At 44.0% G+C, this 23,157-nt stretch overlaps 1 protein-coding gene and 1 non-coding gene across 4 annotated transcripts in view; one reads left to right on the top strand and one right to left on the bottom strand.

The window, feature by feature from the left end:
• Positions 1–23,157, top strand: part of LOC122815126 (zinc finger protein 85-like) — a 383,598-nt gene that overhangs the window by 63,259 nt on the left and 297,182 nt on the right. The window contains exon 4 of one of the 3 annotated variants that reach the window (XR_006366929.1): positions 12,184–12,254. The exons of the other annotated variants lie outside the window; for them this stretch is intronic. The gene's annotated coding sequence lies outside the window, so the exon portion shown is untranslated. Of the gene's footprint in view, positions 1–12,183; positions 12,255–23,157 lie in introns of those variants that run through there. 3 annotated transcript variants of the gene reach the window in all.
• Positions 14,388–14,460, bottom strand: TRNAV-UAC. The gene has a single exon. It is a non-coding gene; the product is annotated as a tRNA-Val (tRNA).

Below are 23,157 nucleotides of genomic sequence, written 5' to 3' on the forward strand. Positions count from 1 at the left end.
GCACACCATGTACAAGTATGTATTAGTACATGGTGTCGCTAGATAAGGAAAGTCCCAGACCTACACAAGGAGGTGATGGTTCAGAACTATGGGCACACCATGTACAAGTATGTATTAGTACATGGTGTCATCAGATAAGGAAAGTCCCAGACCTACACAAGGAGGTGATGGTTCAGAACTGTGGGCACACCATGTACAAGTATGTATTAGTACATGGTGTCGCTAGATAAGGAAAGTCCCAGACCTACACAAGGAGGTGATGGTTCAGAACTGTGGGCACACCATGTACAAGTATGTATTAGTACATGGTGTCGCTAGATAAGGAAAGTCCCAGACCTACACAAGGAGGTGATGGTTCAGAACTGTGGGCACACCATGTACAAGTATGTATTAGTACATGGTGTCGCTAGATAAGGAAAGTCCCAGACCTACACAAGGAGGTGATGGTTCAGAACTATGGGCACACCATGTACAAGTATGTATTAGTACATGGTGTCGCTAGATAAGGAAAGTCCCAGACCTACACAAGGAGGTGATGGTTCAGAACTGTGGGCACACCATGTACAAGTATGTATTAGTACATGGTGTCGCTAGATAAGGAAAGTCCCAGACCTACACAAGGAGGTGATGGTTCAGAACTGTGGGCACACCATGTACAAGTATGTATTAGTACATGGTGTCGCTAGATAAGGAAAGTCCCAGACCTACACAAGGAGGTGATGGTTCAGAACTGTGGGCACACCATGTACAAGTATGTATTAGTACATGGTGTCGCTAGATAAGGAAAGTCCCAGACCTACACAAGGAGGTGATGGTTCAGAACTATGGGCACACCATGTACAAGTATGTATTAGTACATGGTGTCGCTAGATAAGGAAAGTCCCAGACCTACACAAGGAGGTGATGGTTCAGAACTATGGGCACACCATGTACAAGTATGTATTAGTACATGGTGTCATCAGATAAGGAAAGTCCCAGACCTACACAAGGAGGTGATGGTTCAGAACTATGGGCACACCATGTACAAGTATGTATTAGTACATGGTGTCGTCGGATAAGGGAAGTCCCAGACCTACACAAAGAGGTGATGGTTCACAACTATGGGCACACCATGTAGAAGTATGTATTAGTACATGGTGTCACTAGATAAGGAAAGTCCCAGACCTACACAAGGAGGTGATGGTTCAGCACTATGGGCACACCATGTACAAGTATGTATTAGTACATGGTGTCGCTAGATAAGGAAAGTCCCAGACCTACACAAGGAGGTGATGGTTCAGAACTGTGGGCACACCATGTACAAGTATGTATTAGTACATGGTGTCGCTAGATAAGGAAAGTCCCAGACCTACACAAGGAGGTGATGGTTCAGAACTGTGGGCACACCATGTACAAGTATGTATTAGTACATGGTGTCGCTAGATAAGGAAAGTCCCAGACCTACACAAGGAGGTGATGGTTCAGAACTATGGGCACACCATGTACAAGTATGTATTAGTACATGGTGTCGCTAGATAAGGAAAGTCCCAGACCTACACAAGGAGGTGATGGTTCAGAACTGTGGGCACACCATGTACAAGTATGTATTAGTACATGGTGTCGCTAGATAAGGAAAGTCCCAGACCTACACAAGGAGGTGATGGTTCAGAACTGTGGGCACACCATGTACAAGTATGTATTAGTACATGGTGTCGCTAGATAAGGAAAGTCCCAGACCTACACAAGGAGGTGATGGTTCAGAACTGTGGGCACACCATGTACAAGTATGTATTAGTACATGGTGTCGCTAGATAAGGAAAGTCCCAGACCTACACAAGGAGGTGATGGTTCAGAACTGTGGGCACACCATGTACAAGTATGTATTAGTACATGGTGTCGCTAGATAAGGAAAGTCCCAGACCTACACAAGGAGGTGATGGTTCAGAACTGTGGGCACACCATGTACAAGTATGTATTAGTACATGGTGTCGCTAGATAAGGAAAGTCCCAGACCTACACAAGGAGGTGATGGTTCAGAACTGTGGGCACACCATGTACAAGTATGTATTAGTACATGGTGTCGCTAGATAAGGAAAGTCCCAGACCTACACAAGGAGGTGATGGTTCAGAACTATGGGCACACCATGTACAAGTATGTATTAGTACATGGTGTCGCTAGATAAGGAAAGTCCCAGACCTACACAAGGAGGTGATGGTTCAGAACTGTGGGCACACCATGTACAAGTATGTATTAGTACATGGTGTCGCTAGATAAGGAAAGTCCCAGACCTACACAAGGAGGTGATGGTTCAGAACTGTGGGCACACCATGTACAAGTATGTATTAGTACATGGTGTCGCTAGATAAGGAAAGTCCCAGACCTACACAAGGAGGTGATGGTTCAGAACTATGGGCACACCATGTACAAGTATGTATTAGTACATGGTGTCGCTAGATAAGGAAAGTCCCAGACCTACACAAGGAGGTGATGGTTCAGAACTGTGGGCACACCATGTACAAGTATGTATTAGTACATGGTGTCGCTAGATAAGGAAAGTCCCAGACCTACACAAGGAGGTGATGGTTCAGAACTGTGGGCACACCATGTACAAGTATGTATTAGTACATGGTGTCGCTAGATAAGGAAAGTCCCAGACCTACACAAGGAGGTGATGGTTCAGAACTGTGGGCACACCATGTACAAGTATGTATTAGTACATGGTGTCGCTAGATAAGGAAAGTCCCAGACCTACACAAGGAGGTGATGGTTCAGAACTATGGGCACACCATGTACAAGTATGTATTAGTACATGGTGTCGCTAGATAAGGAAAGTCCCAGACCTACACAAGGAGGTGATGGTTCAGAACTATGGGCACACCATGTACAAGTATGTATTAGTACATGGTGTCGCTAGATAAGGAAAGTCCCAGACCTACACAAGGAGGTGATGGTTCAGAACTATGGGCACACCATGTACAAGTATGTATTAGTACATGGTGTCATCAGATAAGGAAAGTCCCAGACCTACACAAGGAGGTGATGGTTCAGAACTGTGGGCACACCATGTACAAGTATGTATTAGTACATGGTGTCGCTAGATAAGGAAAGTCCCAGACCTACACAAGGAGGTGATGGTTCAGAACTATGGGCACACCATGTACAAGTATGTATTAGTACATGGTGTCGTTAGATAAGGAAAGTCCCAGACCTACACAAGGAGGTGATGGTTCAGAACTGTGGGCACACCATGTACAAGTATGTATTAGTACATGGTGTCGCTAGATAAGGAAAGTCCCAGACCTACACAAGGAGGTGATGGTTCAGAACTGTGGGCACACCATGTACAAGTATGTATTAGTACATGGTGTCGCTAGATAAGGAAAGTCCCAGACCTACACAAGGAGGTGATGGTTCAGAACTGTGGGCACACCATGTACAAGTATGTATTAGTACATGGTGTCGCTAGATAAGGAAAGTCCCAGACCTACACAAGGAGGTGATGGTTCAGAACTATGGGCACACCATGTACAAGTATGTATTAGTACATGGTGTCGTTAGATAAGGAAAGTCCCAGACCTACACAAGGAGGTGATGGTTCAGAACTGTGGGCACACCATGTACAAGTATGTATTAGTACATGGTGTCGCTAGATAAGGAAAGTCCCAGACCTACACAAGGAGGTGATGGTTCAGAACTGTGGGCACACCATGTACAAGTATGTATTAGTACATGGTGTCGCTAGATAAGGAAAGTCCCAGACCTACACAAGGAGGTGATGGTTCAGAACTGTGGGCACACCATGTACAAGTATGTATTAGTACATGGTGTCGCTAGATAAGGAAAGTCCCAGACCTACACAAGGAGGTGATGGTTCAGAACTGTGGGCACACCATGTACAAGTATGTATTAGTACATGGTGTCGCTAGATAAGGAAAGTCCCAGACCTACACAAGGAGGTGATGGTTCAGAACTGTGGGCACACCATGTACAAGTATGTATTAGTACATGGTGTCGCTAGATAAGGAAAGTCCCAGACCTACACAAGGAGGTGATGGTTCAGAACTATGGGCACACCATGTACAAGTATGTATTAGTACATGGTGTCGCTAGATAAGGAAAGTCCCAGACCTACACAAGGAGGTGATGATTCAGAACTGTGGGCACACCATGTACAAGTATGTATTAGTACATGGTGTCGCTAGATAAGGAAAGTCCCAGACCTACACAAGGAGGTGATGGTTCAGAACTGTGGGCACACCATGTACAAGTATGTATTAGTACATGGTGTCGCTAGATAAGGAAAGTCCCAGACCTACACAAGGAGGTGATGGTTTAGAACTATGGGCACACCATGTACAAGTATGTATTAGTACATGGTGTCGCTAGATAAGGGAAGTCCCAGACCTACACAAGGAGGTGATGGTTCAGAACTGTGGGCACACCATGTACAAGTATGTATTAGTACATGGTGTCGCTAGATAAGGAAAGTCCCAGACCTACACAAGGAGGTGATGGTTCAGAACTATGGGAACACCATGTACAAGTATGTATTAGTACATGGTGTCGCTAGATAAGGAAAGTCCCAGACCTACACAAGGAGGTGATGGTTCAGAACTGTGGGCACACCATGTACAAGTATGTATTAGTACATGGTGTCGCTAGATAAGGAAAGTCCCAGACCTACACAAGGAGGTGATGGTTCAGAACTGTGGGCACACCATGTACAAGTATGTATTAGTACATGGTGTCGCTAGATAAGGAAAGTCCCAGACCTACACAAGGAGGTGATGGTTCAGAACTATGGGCACACCATGTACAAGTATGTATTAGTACATGGTGTCGCTAGATAAGGAATGTCCCAGACCTACACAAGGAGGTGATGGTTCAGAACTGTGGGCACACCATGTACAAGTATGTATTAGTACATGGTGTCGCTAGATAAGGAAAGTCCCAGACCTACACAAGGAGGTGATGGTTCAGAACTGGGGGCACACCATGTACAAGTATATATTAGTACATGGTTTCGCTAGATAAGGAAAGTCCCAGACCTACACAAGGTGGTGATGTTTCAGAACTGTGGGCACACCATGTACAAGTATGTATTAGTACATGGTGTCGCTAGATAAGGAAAGTCCCAGACCTACACAAGGAGGTGATGGTTCAGAACTGTGGGCACACCATGTACAAGTATGTATTAGTACATGGTGTCACTAGATAAGGAAAGTCCCAGACCTACACAAGGAGGTGATGGTTCAGAACTATGGGCACACCATGTACAAGTATGTATTAGTACATGGTGTCGTCAGATAAGGGAAGTCCCAGACCTACACAAGGAGGTGATGGTTTAGAACTATGGGCACACCATGTACAAGTATGTATTAGTACATGGTGTCGTTAGATAAGGGAAGTCCCAGACCTACACAAGGAGGTGATGGTTCAGAACTGTGGGCACACCATGTACAAGTATGTATTAGTACATGGTGTCGTCAGATAAGGAATGTCCCAGACCTACACAAGGAGGTGATGGTTCAGAACTGTGGGCACACCATGTACAAGTATGTATTAGTACATGGTCTCGCTAGATAAGGAAAGTCCCAGACCTACACAAGGAGGTGATGGTTCAGAACTGTGGGCACACCATGTACAAGTATGTATTAGTACATGGTGTCGCTAGATAAGGAAAGTCCCAGACCTACACAAGGAGGTGATGGTTCAGAACTGTGGGCACACCATGTACAAGTATGTATTAGTACATGGTGTCGCTAGATAAGGAAAGTCCCATACCTACACAAGGAGGTGATGGTTCAGAACTGTGGGCACACCATGTACAAGTATGTATTAGTACATGGTGTCGCTAGATAAGGAAAGTCCCAGACCTACACAAGGAGGTGATGGTTCAGAACTGTGGGCACACCATGTACAAGTATGTATTAGTACATGGTGTCGCTAGATAAGGAAAGTCCCAGACCTACACAAGGAGGTGATGGTTCAGAACTGTGGGCACACCATGTACAAGTATGTATTAGTACATGGTGTCGCTAGATAAGGAAAGTCCCAGACCTACACAAGGAGGTGATGGTTCAGAACTCTGGGCACACCATGTACAAGTATGTATTAGTACATGGTGTCGCTAGATAAGGAAAGTCCCAGACCTACACGAGGAGGTGATGGTTCAGAACTGTGGGCACACCATGTACAAGTATGTATTAGTTCATGGTGTCGCTAGATAAGGAAAGTCCCAGACCTACACAAGGAGGTGATGGTTCAGATCTATGGGCACACCATGTACAAGTATGTATTAATACATGGTGTCGCTAGATAAGGAAAGTCCCAGACCTACACAAGGAGGTGATGGTTCAGAACTGTGGGCACACCATGTACAAGTATGTATTAGTACATGGTGTCGCTAGATAAGGAAAGTCCCAGACCTACACGAGGAGGTGATGGTTCAGAACTGTGGGCACACCATGTACAAGTATGTATTAGTTCATGGTGTCGCTAGATAAGGAAAGTCCCAGACCTACACAAGGAGGTGATGGTTCAGAACTATGGGCACACCATGTCATTTGGTAAGGTAGAGTGCATTTTTGTTTTTCACCTTGTCTGTTTCCTGAAAGACTGTCAAGATGAAGTATTTTGTGTTATATATTTACATTTGTTAACCAGCAAGTCCTGCCAGAAAATCCCATTTCCTGTGTATTCCTGAGAGTTTCCCAGTAAAAAAAGGCAGTACATCTAATATTGAGATGATAAGGTTACAGAAATTATTACTTAACCGTTGGCAGAGAGGCAGGACAAAATTACCAGCAGTGGAAATAATAGAAAAAGTGACCATAGATACCATACGAAAGTGTTCACTGAAGAGAATGATGGTTATTAAAACAGTCATATAATAACCGTACTGCAAGTAAAACACATAAATAGAATTTAATCAGTTGTTTTGGATTAAATAACTAGCTTTCAGAGTGATTACTCAGGAGATCAGAGATAATTCTGCAGTTACATATTCATTTTCAAAGTAATTATTAATCAAAGATTTGGCCATGTTGCAGTGATCTGTACATTTACATTATTTTGTAGTTACACAACTAGTTGTTTCAAAATGTTCTTTCAGCAGAGATGTGAACTGCTTATTAGCTATAGTATTCCTTAGGTAGCTTGTGCCCGTGACATAGATAGATAAGTCAAACCAAACTTGTTTTTGCTTTTGATATAACAGCTGTTTTGCTCATTGAGGTGTGCAGTTCATAAGAGGATTGTTTCCACATGATGGTGCCACATAAGGAGGGGGCACTGCTGACATTATATGAGCAAATGATGGTTTGCAACTCTAAAAAGCGTACATGTAAATGTACATTGTATTTACCCTTGTCTTTGTGTCTTGGTTCATGGCTGAAAAGAGTCTATGGACAACAGCATCTATCTAGTTAACAAACAAAATTAAAACACTCTTGATACCTTGAAGAATCATGACAGCTGGATGAAAATCCATAAGTGCTTGCCTTCCTTCCAAACCTTTTTTGCCCCTTTGGAGGCAGGAGGTGTCACATGAGGGTGGGTGCTGCCTTGGCATTAATGTTCCTTGGACTGATTCTGTCTTGGACTCTCTGTGATACTATGATACCTTGAGTAACAGTTGGTGGTTCGGGTCTAACTGGTGAAGATGTTATAATGTGTGCAGTGAATGTAAAGAAATGTTGTGTAAAATCTTACCATAACCATATATGTCCTTTTCTTCCATTTTGCAGTATTCTGCAAATGTGTTTATCCCCTCAGCTTTGCGTACGTATGGCCAGTATTCAAAAGCTTTCAGTCCCTCTGAGGTGCGTCAGACATCGGACTGCGTAGGGAATGTGGGCCATACAAGTGACTTTGGCATACACCAGCCCTCAGAAAAAGAGCCCCAGTTGGAGCCAGTCCTGTCAGAGCATTGCCAAAACAGTGTCATCCCAAGAGGGTAAGGGACTGGGATAGCTGGAGAGAGGGGAAGGTAGGGAGGGAATGAATATTGCAACATGGAGGAGAAGGACATCTATAATTATGGTAAGATTTTACACAATATTTCTATATCCTTCTGTTCTCATGTTGCAGTATTCTGCATATGGGTGAGTGCAAGAACTCACTAAGTCTGGGGTGGTTGTCTAGAAGCAGACTCCAGGAATCCGTGAAGGATGGCCCTGGTGAATCTGGCTCTAGACCTGGAAAGGAGGTCTAGTTTGTAATGTTTGGTGAAGGTATGGACTGAAGTCCAGGTAGCAGCTTCCAGGATGAATGATGTATCCAAACCCTTGCAGAAGGCTTCTATGGAAGCCATAGCTCTTGTGGAATGTGCTTTCACTGTTTCTGGAAGGGTCTTGCCATGGAACTGGTAACAAAAGGTAATCGCTTTGGAATTCCAATTAGAAATAGTCTGCTTGGTAACTGCTTTTCCCATAGCCCTGGGGTGAAAAGATACAAATAATTGATTAGACTGTCTGATATCCTTGGTGTTGTGCAGGTAAAATCTGATCCGGCTGTGCACATCCAAGGAGTGCAGCACTCTCTCACTGTCTCCCTGTGGGTTAGGAAAGAAAACCGGTAGTTGTATGGCTTTATTTAGAGACCTGTCTTTGACTACCTTGGGGATAAAGGAAGGGTTTGTCTTGAGGGTAACCCTATCCTTGTGTAGTTTTGACACTCTTCTGGCTGAGGGCAAGGCCACTAGGAGGATGGTTTTCCAGGTACAGTGCGTTAAGGATGCCTTATGGGCTGGTTCAAATAGGGGTAGGGTGAGTTTCTCTAGGACATAATTGAGGTCACAGGGAGGCAGGATAGGTCTCGTGGGGGGCCTCAGATGGAGAACACCTTTTAGGAATAGCTTACTAGGAACTCTTGAAGCCAGAGGTGGATCTAGAGGAAGGCAGGCAGAAATGCCAGACAGGTGGGCTTTGACTGATGAGTAAGCCAATCCTGAGTGCAATAACTCATACAAGTAGAACAGTACTAGAGGGGGTTCACTGGCAAGCGGGTCTAGTTGCCTCTGGTGACACCAAGTAGTGTATCTTTTCCATTTCGAAAGATATGATTTTCTAGTATTCAGTTTCCTGGCCTCCTTCAGAACATTGAGCACATCCTCATTATACAGGTGTCTGAGTGGGATCAGAATCCTATCCACCAGACAGTTAGGTGTAGCATCTGCCACTGTGGATGGATTTGTGATCCCTTGTCTTCTGAAAGAAGGTCCACTCGGGGGGGGGACTTGTGATTGCCCCTGGATAGCTGAAGAAGTAGGGGAATCAATGCTGTCTGGGCCAGTAGGGAGTCACCATCAAGATTTTGGGATTTTCCTTTTGAATTTTAAACAATGTTTTCTGGATGAAGGGAAAGGGGGGAAATGCATAGAGATACTTCCCTTTCCATGAAAGTGAGTAGGCACCCATTGCCAGAGCCTGTGGTTCTGCTGTCCTGGTACAGAACAGAGGGAGTCACCTGTTGAGGGAGAAGGCAAACCAGTCTATTTGTGGAGTACCTCACTTGTGGACCAGGTCAAGAATACATCTCATTGCAGCATCCATTTGTGATTGTTGGTGCTGGTTCTGCTTAACTGGTGTGCCTGCATGTTGTGGAGGGAGGGGATGTAGGCTGCTCTTAGGAAGATTCCCTGTGAGGCATCTAGCTCCCACACCAAGAGGGCTAACCTGCAGAGCAGGTAAGACTTGGTTCCCTCCTGCTTGCTGATGTACCACAGGACAGTTGTGTTGTCTGTGTATATTAGAAGGGTGCCCTTCAGGAGATAAGGTTGAAATGCCTGTAGAGCTAACAAAATGGCCCTCATTTTCCTGGCATTGATGTGTTTTGATTTGAGGTGGGCTGGCCATAGGCCTTGCACTTGTCTTTGTCTTAGGTTTGCTCCCCAGCCCAGGTCTGATGCATCTGTGTGCGTTATGTGGGTGCGATGGGATGGGTGAAGTGGAAGTCCTGCGTTCTTTAGCACCTGTTTCCACCACCATAATATCGCCTTCTTTAAACAAGGAAGGAGTGGTACCATGTTCTCTAAAGGTTGGTTGTGCTGTTTCCACACTGAGTGTAGGTACCACTGTAGTTTCCTCATGTGTAGCCGAGCTAATGGTAACATGAGAATGGTGGCCACCATGAGACTGAGTAGCTTGAAGTACTGTCTTGCAGTTATCTGGGTGACCTGGAACAGTTGTTGAAGATGGTTTGACAAGGAACGCACCTTTTAGGGTGGAAGAAATGCGGCCATAATGTCTGTTTGAAGTCTGCAGCCCAGAAATACAGTGTCTTGAGTTGGCTGAAGTTGGGACTTTGGTAGGTTTATACGGAACCCCAGAGCCTGTAAGAGGGTAACCACCTGATGGAGGTGATTCTGTAGTAGCTGCTGGCTGGGAGCCTGGGTGAGCATGTCATCCAGGTAGGGGTAAATTTGTATGCCTTTTGTCCTGGCGTAAGCTACCACAGGGGCTAAGCATTTTGTAAAGACCCTGGGGGCTGTGGAGAGGCCAAAGGGCAAGGCAGAAAACTGCCAATGTGAGGAGGCACATGGTCTTTCCATCAAATGAAGTAGACCCATATATATATATATATATATATATATATATATATATATATTTATATAAATATGTGTGTGTGTGTGTGTGTGTGTGTGCACAAACACATATATACATATAATTGTATTGCTAAAGTCTCAACATGCAGAAACCTCAACACACATTAGATTGAAACATGCATGTTAACATTACACCTACCCAACATTCAAAATATCGAAACAAAAGTGATCAAAAAAAAGAAATAAGTTGTTTCCTTTTCCCAACACACGCACACTTTCACATAATTTGTACTGTTAGGGAAAGGGTTTTTCATAAGGTAAACTGCAGGGTTAGGAAGGTGAAGAAGGAACAAAATTAAGCTTAGGGTTAGCCTTTGTGAGAAAAGTGGAATTGTGGGCTTCATAAGGATGCCATCTTATTTATCCTGAAGAGATAAAAACCCTTTTCCTGTACTCTGTTTTATATAATAGGTTCATAGATTCATAGGTTTATACTAGGCTATCTGCCCTAAGGCATTTATAAGCCTAGCCCAAAGTTATGTGGCTTACGCCACCCCTTATGTTAGAAATAATGTGCCCATTAGTTTGTTGTGCCTCTGTCCGGCAGTGACACAGAGATGATTCCCGGGGTAAACCTACGATCTCCCATCCACCGGTCAAGATTTCTCTTGAACAGAGCCAGCGAGGTGCTCTGCCTCACATGGACCGGGATTTTATTCCACAGCATGGGGAGTCTCTGGGTGATAAATCTATCCCTCCAGCATGTCCTATTTATATCCATGCTAAGGTTTAAGTCACTTGCTCTAGTGGTTCTGGTGGATTTGGATTTTTTGAGGTGGAGCATGTCCATTAATTCCGGGTTGGTCATGGCCTTGTATATCAGGCACAGGTCACCTCTGAGCAGATGGTATGCAACTGAATAGAGTTGGAGTTTCTTCAATCTGGCAGTATATGACAGGTTTTGGAGTCCCTTTATCCTTTTGATGAGGAACTTTTGGGGTCTCTCCAATTGCTGCAGGTGTCGGGTGAGATACATCCCGAATGGGGCATTGTACTCGATCATTGGTCTGATAAGTGAAGAGTACAGGGGAACAATGACCTCACTTGATCTGGATGTGAATCCCTTCATGATCAGATGGGCAATGTAGAAGGTCTTTCGAACCACTTTAGCAACGTGAGTGTCAAACGAGAGGCCACTGTCAACCTGGGTACCCAGGTCCCTGATAACCTCTTCTGTGCTTAGTGGGCTGCCACCTATATGGTAGCTTGGGGTTACCTTGTTTTTCCCGAAGGGTATGACTATACACTTTTTTGCGTTTAACTTCAGGCCATGGCTCTGGCACCAGCTATCAGTTTCCATGAGACCCCTCTGAAGGATGTCTGTGTCCGATATACTATCCACTATGGCACCCAGTTTGCAGTCATCCGCAAACTTTGTCAGCCATAGTCCTCTATGTCCAGCATATACTTTCAGCAGGCATAAACTGCTGAAAGTATATGCCTGTGTCTAGTATGTACTGTTTCTTATGTAGTGCATTTCTGTGTGTCCGTGCATGTGTATTTAGATAAATAGTATATAATTAACCGTTTGGAGATAAATTGCAAGCATTTCTTGGAATATTTTACCCTTTGCACATTTGGTTGTTTTGCTGTACAGGATACAGAATCCCAGAGAAGCAACTGTCATTACTGTTTGAAAAACATGGGGAACTTCCCTTTGATGTAAAGTGACTGTAAGGTTATTTCTGCTTATCTTTTCGGGACATGGGTGACCCCACTCTTCTCATCTCCTACACCTCCTTAAAACCAGTAGTGCTGCTAATATCTCCTCTAATGATGTAAATCTCCTCCACCTCATTAATAACTGCAGATGGCATGACAGGTGCTTAATCCTATATATACCCCTTGCTTCTGGAACAGGCCCCCTCTTGTGTACAAGACAATACAATGTATCTTCAAAACCAGACTTGACAATGGGGTGGGAGTTAGTAAATTTACAGTGGAAATATGTGGTGATATTTAACAGACTCATCTCCTGGGTCATGGCTAAGCTTTCTGATGACCACTTAAGCCACAAACCATTATAAAGCTATGAAGTTGTGGACATGTAGTTGAAGATACTATTTTAAATTTACAGTAAGGAGTACTGAGTTGTCCTTCTTTAACTTGAATTTTTAGGTAAGGCATGACCCTATTTTTGGGTTCTTCATCTAATGTATGTAATTCATTAATACTTAAAAGACAGGGGTTATTTCATTGTGGCCATAAACCTGCTTTTAACTAGCATATTCTGTAAGTAAGTTTACTGGTTAAAGAGGTATAATTTCAGTTTCAGGCATAAACTGCTGAAAGTATATGCCTGTGTCTAGTATGTACTGTTTCTTATATAGTGCATTTCTGTGTGTCCGTGCATGTGTATTTAGATAAATAGTATATAATTAACCGTTTGGAGATAAATTGCAAGCATTTCTTGGAATATTTTACCCTTTGCACATTTGGTTGTTTTGCTGTACAGGATACAGAATCCCAGAGAAGCAACTGTCATTACTGTTTGAAAAACATGGGGAACTTCCCTTTGATGTAAAGAAAAAAAGAACTGGTTTGTGTCAGACCAATCAGCCTGAAAACATCTGTAAAAGTAAGTAATGGGGGAAACAGCCTCATTTGTTTTCAAGGTTTAAGACTTTGTCACAGAGAAATTGTGAGTGAATGGAAAACTAACACAGCTGTAAAAGTAACTCTTCATCAGTTTGTCGCTTCTTACAGGAAACCTGTGATTAAACTCTTGTTTGAGTTTGTTGCATCTTACAGGAAACCTGTGATTAAACTCTAGTTTGAGTTTGCCCCGTCTTACAGGAAACTTGTGATTAAACTCTAGTTTCAGTTTACCGCTTCTTACAGGAAACCTGTGATTAAACTCTAGTTTGGACATAGTTTCATAAGTGGCAGGTGAGCTGCCCTTGTGTGCCATTTTAAGTCTAGGCAATTTCCCCAAAGCTGAGAATCAAACCTTGAACTTTGTGAGGTAAGCACATTAACTATTATGCCAAAACCCTGTTTGAAACAACTGACAATTACAGCTGGCTTATGCTTTGGTGATCATCCATGTGAAGCTGCAGGTTTTGACCTGAGCGAGTTGTAAATTATTCAGTGCTGATCTCTGTAGTGGACAAAATCTCCTTTTCCTTCATGGTCCACTAATTTGGAAACAGTTGAAGTAGAGGTGTGCAAGGGGTATATGCCCCTGTCTAGGGATGTGGGGGTTTTGTATTCTAGAAAAAAACACTGGTGTTATGTGTTCTTCAGCGGATGCGTCAAACATTTTTTTCCAAATTACTTTCACCAAGTTGTTATTCATGGAACTCCTCTACATCCCAGCAGGATAAAGGGATGAAATTATTTTTTCACTCCAGCATTTATTGAACAGACAGAGGTCTCCACTGTAGATGTACAAAGGAAAGTGGACTTAATGAAGCATTTTATGGAGCTTTATTGTTCTTACTAGGATAAAGCGTTTAAGAAATGAAAATATCAAATTTCACACAAATCTCTTTGAATACTGAATATTTTTAACGTGCTGAATTATAATGTCTATGAGTTATTCTGAAAGACAATATGTACAGCAGTTAATGCTTTGTTTGCCTTAGACAGGACTGTTCTGTTTCATCATGTTATTTCATAGCATAATAGAATTGTAGGAGGTTACTAGGCTATTGACCTGGAGGTCATTTCAAGCCTAGCCGTTTCTTCCTAATGTAATACCATATATACTCTAGTCATTACTGAGGATTGTATTTATAGGATCATAGGAAGTTATTAGGGTATTGACCCAGAGGATATTTCAAGCCTAGCTGCTTAAATTAGTTCTACTGGGGCTCGAACCCAGGACCTTCTGTGTGTAAAACAGACGTGATAACCATTATGCCATGGAACCTGTTTGCTAATTGGTTTATTGCACCTTTTTCACTGGATTTTGTGCTACAGATTGTATAAAAAGCCACGTTGAATGACTGCTAAAACCATCATGTTACCAAAATGACATAAATAAGTGAATTTCAACAGTTGAAAGACTGCCAGCAATACTTCTAAACATTGTAGACTTTCTCTCCACCCACCCAGCCTGATGCTGAGACATATATAAGAATCACTCTGTCTAGCATGTATAGTCTGTGTAATTGAACAACACTGGTGCCTGACTGGTTGTCTACCTGATGTACGCCTTTGCTATCATAAATATGTGGTTTAAACCTGGTACCACTGTCCCTGCAGCAGCTGTTGTAGTTCACAAAGTCATCTGAAGTGACTGCAGTGACAAAACTGTAGATGGGAATGGCCATCCACATCAGAGATTCTGTTTTTTTTATTTTTTTTCTGCCTGTCTAAAAATTCTTTACTGCAGTGTGACAACAGGGAGCTGACATCAGGGGGTCCCCTTTGCTGGGTTTGTGATTGTGTTTCTACTCTTTTACATTAAAATTCAACATTTTTTTCAAAGCTTCTGTCATCCCAAGACGCATAATGTGCACTGCACAGTTAAGGGGAAGGCTTTCCCCTGAGAATGCCAGAGTATGTCAGTTCTTTACTGTCCTCAATACAGTTCAGCTTTCAGTCTTGATGCATGTTAGTGAAAGGTTTCTGCATTCATTGCCAGAAAGTTAAGCTTTAAACTGTTACAAGTTGTACACCAGCATTGTTTTTCCTGGCTAAGAGAAGACCATGGTAAAAAACATTGCTAAAATTTCCAGCAATTCAGCAAGCTGCCTACAGACGTCAGAGTTTTGCCTCGCTCACTATTAGGAGGAGGGCAAAGACTGAAAACTCATGGGTAGTTTGGTGAGGTTAATAGGGAGGGGGTCCTACACTGAGCTCCCATGTTCCTGCTAAATACAGTTATAATGTTGAGAATTAGAGGACTCAGTGAAGCTATCTCAGAGGTCAGAAGTGGCTCCTTGAAACCCCTTCAGATGTTCTTCTTGTTTCACTGTTGCAGTCATTACATTTGGGTAATCTGCTGGTAGGTTGCCCTCCGTTGGCCTGATTAACAAAGTCTTGGGTCTTGCGTCGGTTGCTGTCCCTTCTTCCATGACGTCAGGTCGTCAGGGGTATAAAACATGCAGCCGACACCATTACATCAGTCTTTCTTGCACGGTGCTCGTAGCAGAAGCAGTTCACAAGTGCCGGTCGGCCAACTCCTGAAATTTTCATTTTCGAGTTTCAGAACCAAAGTCTTCAACTAAAAGCTAAGTACCCGGTTGGGGAAACTTTTTCTTGCTCCTTACCGATGTCAGTAAAAGTTAATAATTGTATTACTTGTGGGAAGCAAATACCTCCTAAGGATTTTCATTTGTACTGTATTCCTTGCCTAGGTCCTGACCATGACGTACCTTGCTGTCGGTTTTGTGCTTTATTTAATCAGTGCATTATCCGTCGTCGGTACATTTTTGCCTCTAAATATTTCGGTTCTCGGTTTAATTATCCAGAAATGACGTTGGTTAGCCATCCAACTACCGGAATACCGAAAAAACGCAAAGAAAAAGACAGAGACAGGCTGCTGCGGTCCAAAACTGCTGACGACGCTTCTCCTAAGCCAGTCGCCAGTTCGCCGGTACTCAGTGAGGTGCTTTCGCAGCCCCTGATACCCACTACTTCTGATTCGCAGGCCTCTACTGAGACCCATTCGGAGTCCAGTATGCCGCGAGATGCTTCACCTAACGAACCCGCGGATGTCTCTACCTTGGATGGGTCCGGAGCCACTGTGTAGGCACCGGCTTCTGAGCGTGTATTCAGGCCTACAGATTTGCATATTAAACCGACTCCACCTTCAATACTAAGGCCTAAATCTTGATCTGTGTCTAAAAAAATTATGCCCAGGCCACATGTTCAGGCCCCTGTGCCTAAAAAACAAATGATCAAAATGGCTGAAGATTTAATTACTCCAATCAGGGGTAGTTAACCCCCCCTTCTAAGAGGCCTAGGGCTGAACTTGACTATGAATCTTCTGAACAGGATTCTGTTTCTTCTGACTCTTCCAATGACCTGGATTTGTCCATACCTACTTATGAGGACTCGGATGCAGAGGATTTCTTTTCCTCTGCTTCTCCCCCTGAGGATTTCTCTTTTGGAGAAACTTTACATACCTTAAGGGAGCATTTCCACTGGGAAAGTCAGGATTTTTCTGAATCCAAAAAGAGGCTTAGGGATTTCCTTCTTCTTCCTCAGCATAGGCCTTTGGCTATACCTCCTGTACTAGACATTGTTGATGATATGATTTCGGAATCCAGCATGGCCCCTGATTCCCTGCCTCCGGCCCCTAGTAAACCAGACAGATACTACAGGGTTCCTGACTCCCACAAATTCCTTTTCAAAAACCCTGTTGCGGACCCTGAAACCATTTCTCAGGGGCCCAAGGGCATTAAGGCTTCTACTGCTAAAAATCCTACCCCCTCTGATAGAGACTCCAGGGTGCTGGATAGATGGGGTAAAAAGGTTTATACTTTTGCACCCTTGGCAATCAGGGCTTTAAACTGTCAATTCCATATGCTAAAATATCAACAGCATATCATGGAACTGCTTAAACAGAAAATGATGTTGATTCCTATAGTGCCTTTTTTAGGCAAGGTTCAAATGACAAATTCACCATCTGAGGGTAATGCTACTCAATGCTAGAAGTCTAAACCTCAAAATGCACTCACTTGAGGCACGCCTTAAAATGGAGAACATTGACATCTGTGCAGTGACAGAGACCTGGTTCAAAGCTCCAGAGAGCACCCCTGCATTACCAGGCTTCAATTCATACCACACCTTTCGGCCACCTAACCCAGAAAGAAGCACTAAAGGCGGAGGCGTGTCCATATTCATTAAAGATATCCACACCTCCAGGCTAGTTGCACCGCATAATGCATCCGAGATTATCCAAGTGCAACTAACTCTGGGCAAGACCGCAATCCAAATTGTAGCTTGATACAGACCCCCCACCATGTCCCAGGATTCACACCCCTCATTTCTTGATACACTGGAAAGTATTAGGGTACAACCCAACACCCTAATAATGGGCGATTTCAACTACCCCACCATTAACTGGGAAAACTACTCGTGTACCAACTCTTTTGCTCAACGTTTTCTAGAATTCATAAATTCCAACGCCTTGGATCAATTTATTCACACCCCCACCAAAGGCAGCAATATCCTAGACCTGGTCATTACCAACATGGGAAACCGGTGTTCCACACCAGAGGTCAATTCCTCGTTGGTCAGATCTGACCACAAGCTAATCAGCCTAGACATCCACATCCCACCCCCACCCCCAATTAGGGAAACCATTGTAAAAGACTTCTCCAAAGCCAACTTCACACTTCTTAAGACAGAAGTGGCAAACTTCATGACACCCATGCAGACGGACAATAGAGGTATGACTGCCGAATCCTACACAAATGCACTTTATAAGCACTTACACGAGTGCATGCATCATGCTATCCGTAATAGAACCAAGATGTTATCCTCCAAAAAAAGGAAGCCAATCTGGTGGCCCTCTGCCATAAACAAACTCTACAACAGAAGAAAGAAACTGTTGCAAAAAAGAGTAAAATCCCATGACTGGAGGAACTCCCTGGTCAGCCTCAGTAAGAAGCTGAGATCCCTCATAAAATCCTCCAAAGCTAGTTACGAAAACAAAATTGCCACTGACTCTAAAGACAACCACAAAGCATTCTATAGCTATGTCAAGAATCTAAATGGGAACACTCCGATCTGCTCTGAGTTACAGCACAATGGCACTAAATATATAGAACCAACTGATATTGCAAACATCCCAGCAGATAGGTTCAGTGCTAACTTTACCCCCCTCTCACCCCCTAGAGGGCCCATCTCTATACCGGAAGAATGCAAAGTTCCTATAATCACGGCTGCACAGGTAAAAAACACACTCTCCAAAGCCAAGAACACAGCATCCATGGGACCTGACAATATCCCAGGCTGCGTTCTACACGAACTACAGAATGAACTGGCACTCTACCTAAGTACCATGTTCAATCGTAGCCTCACCTCAGGCTTTGTACCCACTGAATGGCGCACCGCGACGGTTATCCCACTCCACAAAGGGGGAGCCACGACGGACGCCGGGAACTACCGCCCCATTAGCCTGACGAGCCTGGTCTACAGGGCCATGGAACGTTTCATTGTGGAGCTCATAAACAAAGACATTGGTAATCTCCAAACTCTGGACCCTACCCAGCTTGGATTTGTAAAAGGCAGATCATGTCTCCTAAATCTGACTGACTTCTTTGAAGCAGTCACCAAAGCCATAGATGAGGGTAAAATGGTTCACACAGCTTATCTAGATCTCGCCAAGGCTTTCGACACCATCCCCCACCCTGGAATTATAGATAAGCTCACTAAACTAGGTATAAATCCCTATGTCACAAGATGGGTTGCCAACTAGCTCATGGACAGAACCCACACTGTGAAAGTAGCGGATTCCAAATCCGACATCAGACCAGTGACAAGTGGAGTACCACAGGGTTCAGTCCTGGGTCCTCTCCTGTTTGGTATCTACTTCTCTGAAGTGCAGGCCAACACAGAAGGTCTTTGGCTAACAAAGTTTGCAGATGACTGCAAACTAGGAGCCGTAATCGAAACTCCTAACGATGTGGACAAACTATAAAAGGGCCTCACTGAGACAGATACCTAGTGTCAAAGCCATGGCCTGAAGCTCAATGCCAAAAAGTGTATTGTCATCCCCTTTGTTAAAAACTCTGTACCCATGAACTACCACATAGCTGGTAGTCTACTTAATGCCAAAAATGTGATTAAAGAGACCTTGGGACACAGGTGGACAGTAGTTTCTCATTTGATAATCACATCGCCACAGTGGTCAGGAAATTCTTCTACGTGGCTCATCTCAACACAAAAGGATTCTCATCCAGAAAAAAAGAGGTCATTGTTCCCCTCTACTCATCACTCATTAAACCCATTATAGAGTACAACGCCCCTTTTGGTATGTACCTCACAAGACATCTACAACAACTGGAAAGACCACAGAAATACCCCACAAAGAGGATTACTGGCCTCAAACAGATGCCCTATGCAGACCATCTCAAAAAACTACAGCTTTACTCCATCACATATTGCCTACTCAGGGGCGATCTCTGCCTAACATACAAAGCTATGTCAAACCCAGAGCTGTTGGACATACTCCACTTAAAGAAATCCCAATCCCTCCAAGCTACACGCTCTAGGAACCTAAACCTTGTTACCACAATAAACAGAACATGCTGGAGGGATAGATTCCTGTCCCAGAGACTTCCCATACTCTGGAACAGACTACCTATCTATGTCAAACAGAACTGCACATTAGCACTCTTCAACAAAAATTTTGATGATTGGATGGGAAATGGGAAATTCACCCAGGGATCGCTTCTGTGGCTCTGCTCGACAGGGGCACAGGAAAATAATTTTCTTGGGTGGCGAAAGCCAGGGTACATTTTTTTGGGTAGGCTTGTATGAGCCCTAGGGCCGATAGCCTAGTACTTACCTATGAACCTATTTCTGACTGTGTGGAAAATAAAGATTTACAGGATTTATTGCATTCAGCTGAACAAGTTGGAAAACATACTTTGCAATGTGGTTTTGATTCTTTAGAGGCCTCTTGCAGGGCTGTTGTTACTGGGTCTGTGCTTAGAAGGCATGCTTGGCTTAAGGAGCAATCTCTGCCTGATCATGTTAAAGCAAAGCTGTTGGATGCTCCTTTGCAGCAGGACAGTCTGTTTGGTAATAAGGCTGAAGAAGTTCTAAAAAAGATGGAAGATAAAGCTAAATCTATGCAAACTGTGAAAGATTTCTTACAAGTTCAACCTCCAAGATTTAGTAGGCACTGGCCTACTAAGAACTGGTCCTTTCCAGCTCCTTCCAGAGCCACTCAAGCCAAACCCAGGAACTCCAAAAGCACCAGGTTTCAGTCCCAAGGGACTTTCAGAGCTAAGCAGTGGGGTGCTTCCATGTCCAAATCTGGAAATAACAAGACACCACCTTATGATAAACAGTCTCAATGACTTTCCTTTAAGATTACCAAGCACTTACCTCCCAGCCGCCCCTTTGGGGGTAAAACTGGCTTTTCATGCAAAAAAACTGGCAACTTATAACCCAGGACAAATGGGTTTTAAATATAGTGTCCCAGGGATACAGATTTCATTTCCACACGTTGCCAACACCAAACAGGTGGCCAGACCTGCCCCCAAATCAGTGGGCAGAGGCTCAGAAACAAGTACTTTCCCTCCTAAACATGGGGGCTATTCAACTAGTGCCAGAAGAAGAAAAGGGACAAGGTTTCTATCTATCTGGTGTTTGTAAAAAGAGTTCTAACTTGTCTAGGGTATACCATAAACGAAAAGAAATCACAACTGGTACTCTCTCAAAAAATTACATTCCTGGGTGCAAGCTTGAATTCAACTGCCTAGATGGCTTTCCTTACACCAGAAAAGCAAATTCATTTGGTGACTTACTTCAAACAGGTGGCCACAAAAACCCTGCTATCTGCAAGACAAATACTGCAAGCCTTGGGGTTCATGGCCTTCTGCATTCTTCTAATTCCATATGCAAGACTGCATATGAGGAAACTTCAGTGGTACTTAAAAAGTTTATGGAGTCAACATTGTCACAGCCTGGAAACAATGATTCCTATCATACCTTGCCTGCGCCTAGAGTTTCTATGGTGGGCAGAGGCCTGCCACCAAAACAAGGGACTGCCATTCACACCACCCCCTGCCGCCCAAACCCTAACTACAGATGCATCAGACTATGCATGGGGGGCTCATCTGGCAGGGAAATGCATTCAGGGCAAATGGAGCCCAAATCAAATGCACTTTCATATCAATCAAAAAGAAATGCTAGCTGTACAGACTGCACTGACAGCCTTCAAGGACTACCTTCATCCAGAACAACTAATGGTAAAGACGGGCAACACCATGGATGTTCATCATGCATACAGCTGCAGTCATAACAGATGGGTTCTCCTGCCGTCAGGCGGGTCCTCGGTCTGCCGAATTCCAAAGTCTAGGTCCGGCGTCGGTTGTCGTCGCTTCTTCACTGACGTCAGTGTGACAGGGGTATAAAACAACCAGCCGACGCCATTTTCTTCAGTCTTTCTTGCCGCGTGGTGCCCGAAGCAGGAGCAGTTCACAAGTGCCGGTCGGCCTGCTCCTGAAGTTACGAAAATTTTGCAACCCAAGTCTTCTTGAAAGCTAATTCCCCTGTTGGGGAAACTTTTCTTGCCTCAGACCGATGTCAGACAGAGTTCGCCCAGCATTATTTTGGCAAAAAATTTAACTATATTATGTCGTCGGATACTCCGACTCCAGTTTTGTCTAAAAAACGCAAAGATAAGGACCGACACACGAGGTCCGCGGCCTCTACCGACACCATGCCAAAGCCGACTACAGGTGGTCCGGTTCTCAGCGAGGTGCCTACGCAGCCCCTGACTACCGACGACACTTCATTGGCGGTGTCTTCTGTGCCAGTCGCAGGCTCCTCGGCCCACACCCCGACTACAGATACCGAAGCCACTCTTGGTGGTGAATCTCAAAATGTAGACAGGTCTGCCTCCTCTCAAGGTGTCTTCAGACCTTCCTCTTCTTTTTCCATCAAGGCTTTCACTAAGTCTAAAGCAGCCATGCATTCTAAGAGACAAGCTACACAGGGCCCTTCTCCAGGCCCCATGCCTAAAAAACAGATGCCTAAAATGGCTGAGGATTTAATTTACTCTTATCAGGGGTTCTCAAAATCCCTCCCCCTGGACAAAAGGCCCAGAGTGGAGGAAGAATCCCCCTCCTCTGACCAGGCCTCCATTATATCAGAGCACTCTGATGAACAGGAACATTCTTGCTCCTTTTTTGAAGATTCTGATGCAGAGGAGTTCATTCCCTCTCTCTCCCCCCCAGAGGATTACTCATTTGGGGAAACCTTGCATACCTTAAGGGAACACTTCTACTGGGAAGGCCAAGAGTACTCAGATTCCAAGAAAAGGCTTAGGGATTTTCTCTTGCTACCTCAGTACAGGCCTCTGGCTATACCTCCTGTCTTAGACATACTTGATGATGTGTACTCGGAGGCCTGCCTTAACCCGGATTATTTACCTCCAGCCCCAGTCAAGCCTGACAGGTACTACCGGGTTCTTGACTCACACCAATTTTTATACAAAAGCCATGCGGCTGACCCAGAAACTATCTCACAGGGCCCCAAGGGAATTAAGGCCTTCACTGCTAAAAATCCATTACCTTCCAAGAGAGATCCCAGATCCTTAGAAAGGTGGGGGAAAAGGTATATACCTCGGCCACCTTAACCATGAGGGCATTAAACTGCCAGTTCCATATGCTAAAGTACCAACAGTTTCTGTTATCACAATTGAGAAGTAAAATGTCACAACTTGAACAACCAGACTTGAAGGAGTTGCAGGATTTGTTGCATAGTGCAGAACAAGTGGGTAAACATACCTTGCAATGTGGTTTTGATGCTCTAGAGGCCTCATATACAGCTGCTGTTACAGGATCAGTGATATGTAGACATGCCTGGCTCAAGGAACAAACCTTACCAGATCATGTCAAAGCTAAATTACTAGATGCCCCTCTTCAAAAGGATGTAT

The sequence above is a fragment of the Protopterus annectens genome, chromosome 11.part0, assembly GCF_019279795.1.
Source record: "Protopterus annectens isolate FY-2018-M chromosome 11.part0, PAN1.0, whole genome shotgun sequence".
Classification (NCBI taxonomy): Eukaryota; Metazoa; Chordata; order Ceratodontiformes; family Protopteridae; genus Protopterus; species Protopterus annectens.